The following is a 6,069-nucleotide window of genomic DNA, read 5'->3' as shown; positions in this document are numbered from 1 at the left end:
GTAAGGTGTTAATAGTTCAGTAATGCATATCTAAAAGATTATCACAGAGCAAATAATGTTACCTAAAAATGACACAAAACAAGGTGAATATATTTAATATGAGAAACAGCTATCTTGCTGTGTGGTCTCTTATTCTGTACTCATAAACGGCAATTTTTCACTAAAAAATTTATCCGGCTGGGCTAGCAAGATGTCCCAGCAGGTCAAGGTGCTTACTGCACAAGCTTGGCAACCTGACCTTGATCCCCAAAACCCACTCAAAGGTCTAAGAGAGAATCTACTCCACAAAACTGTCCTCTGGCCTTCACACTGGTGCCACAGCATAGTGGCTACCCCGCCACACACAATAAATTTTAAAAATTAAAAGATTCATCCCTCTGGTTGGTGTCCATAAAATGCATAATATTTAAGGTGATTTGCTTAGTGATTGTCAGAGACCAGCAGACACACTTTGAATATTATACTAGCAATTCAAAATCATATTAGAAATGGGTATTTTGGTTGTTACAGTGCTTGATAGAAAAATGCAATTCCTATTTAAAAAAAAAAAAACAGTGTCTTTTGGCAATCAGAAATCCTTCCATATGTTTTCTTCTTGAATAATTACATTGGGATTCCTGAACACATACCTCAGATCTCAGTTCCTAATTTCTGTCTTTTTGTGGCTGGACACCAAACTACAAAATTTCATGTCAAAGCTGATGATTGATGATTAAATTAGCATCTTCACATATTCAAAGATTCTTTGACTGACACATTGATAAGCAATGTTTATTCATTAAAAAGATTATACTAAATTTCCAGATAGTGTATAAGAGAAAATAAAACAATCAGATGCTAAATAAGCTCTTACTGTCTGTGAATACTTGCATATGTTTCCCGGAAAAATAAGGGAGCAACCGAACACAAATCAAACGTGAGAAGAAGCCACTGAGTAAATAAATGTGGGTTTGAAAGTCTCCAGGTTGGGATAGCTAAACTGATTCATAATCTCTACTTATATATGCTGTTCTATGGGTCAAGTGCACAACCTCACAATGTTGCCCTGCATTTGTAATGAGTAACCTGTGCAACGTGACTGTAAAAACGGGGAGCGGGAAACAAGAGTAGTGTGGAAATAAACGAAACAAAGCACTCACTATGCATGTGAACAAGCATCTCAAACATCACAAACATCCTGTCTCCCAACCTTCCTAAGGACATTTACTAGGAACTGCTGTGCTCCATCCTTAACTGCAAGTCCGTGGATACTGCTCTGAAATATTTAGCCCAAATTCTCTGCCTTACAGGACTACTGGGAATGCTTCCGAGAACATAGCTGTCACGGGCTCTGATTATGAAGTGACATTTCAGAAACATACTGAGAGAACATTCCGGCGAATGTGGTTGTGTTCCATGTTCTCAGGGTTATTATATTTGTCAGTTCTCATGTTGCAAAATTCTGGATGGAAGACACAGAGACTTTTCTATTGTGTATTTACAAACATGTGAGCTGCTCTCTTAACATTAAACAGAATACACAAGAAAGGGGGAAAAAGACAATAGTTAGGTTTGAAACTAATAATTCATAGTGTTAACATTTTTCAGGGGCCACTCACTCTAACTGAAGTCCATTGGCTATCTTCTCAGATAGGTTACTGGCATATTTACAAAGAGTCTCCAGACTGAGTAAATCAGCTCTTCAGTAAATAATTCTAGTGTTTCAGAATATTTCTAGAACTGTCCACTACTTTAATTCAAAGTGAAACAGTCACGGAGATTACAGGTAGATTATTAGAAAACATAAGTGTCAGAACAGAAATGCAAGATGTTTTCAATTCAGAAATAACAGATTTCCTTAATCTAATGTATTTTCATTTTTCATATCTTTTAACAAATATGCATTTAATTTATATTTTGTGATGAGTGGTGTGGAACTGATCTGAATTTGAATTAAGTATTTTTACATGGACTCAATGGTAGTTGTGGAAGTTTGTGCTTCTTAGTATCTAGTAAGTGAAAAACCTCAGCTTATAAGTAAAGAAAGCATTGAGCCCCATGGTTATAATGTGCTTAGTTATGAGATTGTAGACAAAGTTATTAAAATGAATCATTCAAGTAAAGCTGTGCTACAATAAAATTGGAAAATCAAAATAAGATTTGAAGGAAAATGTGTCTCAGTGGTGAATGTGGTGCAGGAGACAAAGGAAAATCATTAGGTAAGGAGTGAATTTACAGATTAATAATCAGTAATGATGTAATTATAGAACTTTCATGATAAACAGAAGGTTAAGGCGACTAAGGAGATTTTGAAAGTTGAAAGGCTAATAAAATAAAAACTGAAGAAGATAAAATACATTTTCTGGGAACTTTACATTTCAAGTTTGTTTTTAAATAGCAGCATAAACTCATTGATAACAGAATTCTTCAAAACCTTGTTGACAGTTAAAAAATTACGTTGAATTAGCATTTTAAATTTTAATAAATTATTTCACCTAGAAAATGTTATATAACAAGCCAAGGGTGATGGCTAACCCAATATAGAATTACATAAGAACAAAAACCAGAAATTATTAAAGACGTCATCGTGTCATGGGTACCATCACTAAGATAAAAGAAAGGAAGGGTTCTAAAATCAGGACAGATGAACGGACAGAGAGGAACACTGAAAGGAACAAAAGTAAGGTACACAGAGGAGATGCTTCTCAGATCCTCTGTCATTCTCAACACTTAGTATCACACTGTGCACACAATAAGGATTAGTAAACACTTGGAGGTGGATTGATCCTTCTGCAATTAAGGACAGTAGGTGACTTAACTGATTACCAAAAGGAAATTAGGCTTATGTGGTAGTTTCGTTTTCTACATTGATTTACTTGAAAACAGTCTCTCCAGTAGTAAAGCCTTTATGATTTCTTTTAAAGAAATTTCAGTTTAGAAAAATATAATCTTTATAGACATTATATTGATTATAATTTTGCTGGTGAAGGATCAATTACTTCAGAGTATGATTTCTGATTTTGCTAAAAAAAATATTGTGGAGGATAGATTCTTGTCCATTACAGGTCATGAAATCAATTAATCAATTCATAATGTTAATTTTTCCTAAGGCTCTGTGTGTTTTCCAGGATTTCTTCACTCTGCTTACCTTGCCTTTATCTCTGTCTTCAGTTTTACATCATTCCAAACCCCTAATGCATACTGATCACCTCATTTATTCAGCAAAATGGTATTGCTTAGTCCAAATTGTAAATTTGATTGTACAAGTGTTGACATTACAACCATCTCCATCTGTAATGTAGACCCTATTCACAAACACGCAGCATCTGCCTTAACACACACACACACACACACACACACACACACACACACACACCATTGTTCATATGTAACACATTGTAAACAATAAACTTCTGTCATCTGCACTCTGAACTTTATCTTTGCAGCACAAAGGCCACAGCAGAGACTTCTAGAGAGCTGGAAAAGATGGCTTAGTGAGTCAGTGTACTTACTGCACACACATAAGTACCTGTGCTCAAATGCTAGCACCCTAGTACATTTTTGCCTATAGCCAGAGCACTGTGAGTGGAAAAGACAGGAGAACAGCTGAGGCTTGCTGCCAGCAGCCTAAATCCAAGTTAAGTTAGCAACCCTGACTTATGAGAATAAGGTCCAGAGTGATAAAGCAGGACACCAGTTGTCTTCTCTGTCCTCTGTGCACATGTGCACCCAACACAAGTGAGTACAGAAGCACATACATGCACATAACTACAATGTATGTATGTATGTATATATATATATATAACTACATATACATATATACAAATACATATATACATACATATATACACATAGTACATGCATATAGTAAGGACACACACACACACTCACACGGACATTTGGAAGTCATTTGGTCCTTGACATCTAGTTTTAATATGAACTGCAAGAAGAGCCGGTCTGGAGGTATCAGTACCAGGTGACCTTAGCCACAGATATAATGAGTTTTCAGGTTCTGTGAAATCAAGTAACTACTTTGAAGGTCAAGGCCATTACATTCCACTGTCATTAGGATCCAGTGATGGCTGATGTCACTGGAGCAATTGACTGGACTATAGAAAAATATGAAAGGTCAGGGGGTGCTAGCAGGGAACTAAAAGAAAGAGAAGCCAAGCATGGTGCCATAATGGTAAAGAGAAGGGTGATCTGAAAAGTAAATCAGATCAATGGTTGGATTAGCTGACACAGAGGGCACTGATGATTTTGATAAAACTGCTGATTGTACATAGTATGTTGCTATGAATAAAAAGGAACTATAATAAAACTAAGGAAAGGATCCTCTGGTCTTAATGAAAGAGACTTCCTGTTCCTGAGAGGTAAAACACATGTAAAAAGAAGCATCATGTGTGTCGCACAGACAAGAGTATGTGTGTTTGCATAGCTTTCAGGGAGCCACTGCAGCAAATGCATGAGTTTGCATGATGCAAAGGCAATGACTGATGTACAGTGTTTTGGATGCAAAAAGATACATCAAAGACCTGAGAAGGTTAGTTAATTTAGGCATGGGAAGGGACAAATCTTATCCTTCCAGGCCTGCTTTGAATCTTTCCAGCTTCCCTAAGATCCTGCCACATGTTTGATTTCCTTTAAAATTTATACAGAAAATTTCTTTGGGAAGTTTAGGAGATCTCTCTGTTTTTAGTCACATCTTACATGGAATCTTCAAATATGATGTCTCTTAATCTTGTTATTTCATCTTTACTTTCTTCTATTGTTCCTACTATTATGCCAAATAAAATGTGTGCATTATAAGTCAAATATTCTCTTGTGTGCTTCTCTCTCTCTCTCTCTCTCTCTCTCTCTCTCTCTCTCTCTCTCTCTCATTTTTTTCACTTTTCGATATAGAAACATTCACAAATTTGCATGTTATCCTTGCATAGGGGTCATGCTAATTTTGGACAATTCCAATTATGATAGATATGCTTCTTAAACAAGCACTATAGCTCTTCAGGGGGTTCTCTTTCTCTTATTTCTTTCATGTTGAAAAGGTTAATAGATTTAACTATTTTTTTTTCTTATTTTTTTAGGTTTTTGAGACAGGGTTGCCCTGTGTTTCCCTGGCTATCCTAGAACTTGCTCTGTAGAACCAGTCTGACCTCAAACTCAAACATCCACCTTCCTCTACCTCCTGAATGCTCGGATTAAAGACATGTGCCACCATCATCCTGCTAAACACTGTTAAGCACTGCCTCCAACTCTGGCATTATTGGGGGACATCATCTGCCTCTTAATGTTTGGGGTGGTGAGCTTGGTCTTCAACTCTATCTTATCTTTGTGGGTCTGCCAATCATGTTCTCTCTGCCTCAGTAACCAGTAAACTAACTAATAATAGTGTTCATTTCAAACCATGGTAAGAACTGAACGCAGTAACAGATCTATCTCAAATAAAAGCTTGTCTTAGAAGCATGACATGTAGATATATTCATTAAATGTAAGACCTTATTTTTATTGTTTTTGTACAAAGATGTGGCCATATACTTGATGATTGTTTTTTTCACTTTGAAAACTAAAGAACAAGTGACATGCTCATTGACCGAACACTAGTCAAACTTCTTCTATTTAGGCCACTGAAGCATTAAACTTGTTTGGAAACTTAGAAGCATAAATGTATCAGGAGAAAGTTCTTTTCAGTTTCCTAGAGCTGCTGTAGCTAAGCATAGCATACTGTGGCTTTAATGACAAACATTTGTTTCTCTTAATTTTGGAAGGTAGACCTAAAAAAAGTCAAGGTGTGAGAGTTCTGCTATGTACTGAGACTTCTTTCTTTTGCTGTGAGGTGGCTGCTTTCTTCCTGTGTCTTCATTGCATCCTCTTTCTGTATGTGTTTTGACTTAATCCCTCTCTCTTACGATCATATTGGATTGGCATACACCATAATAACATCTTTTAAACCTAATTCCGTCTTCAAAAATTCTGTCTCCAAACTCAATCATTTTTCTAAAGTATTCAGACGTTATAATTTCAACTTAGGAACAGTTAAGGTAGAGAGAAGCCCATTATGTCTCTGTGGTCATGAGTTTCTTAAGATGATAT

This window comes from Peromyscus maniculatus, chromosome 12, assembly GCF_049852395.1.
Source record: "Peromyscus maniculatus bairdii isolate BWxNUB_F1_BW_parent chromosome 12, HU_Pman_BW_mat_3.1, whole genome shotgun sequence".
Classification (NCBI taxonomy): domain Eukaryota; kingdom Metazoa; phylum Chordata; class Mammalia; order Rodentia; family Cricetidae; genus Peromyscus; species Peromyscus maniculatus.
This window is presented reverse-complemented; position numbering follows the sequence as displayed.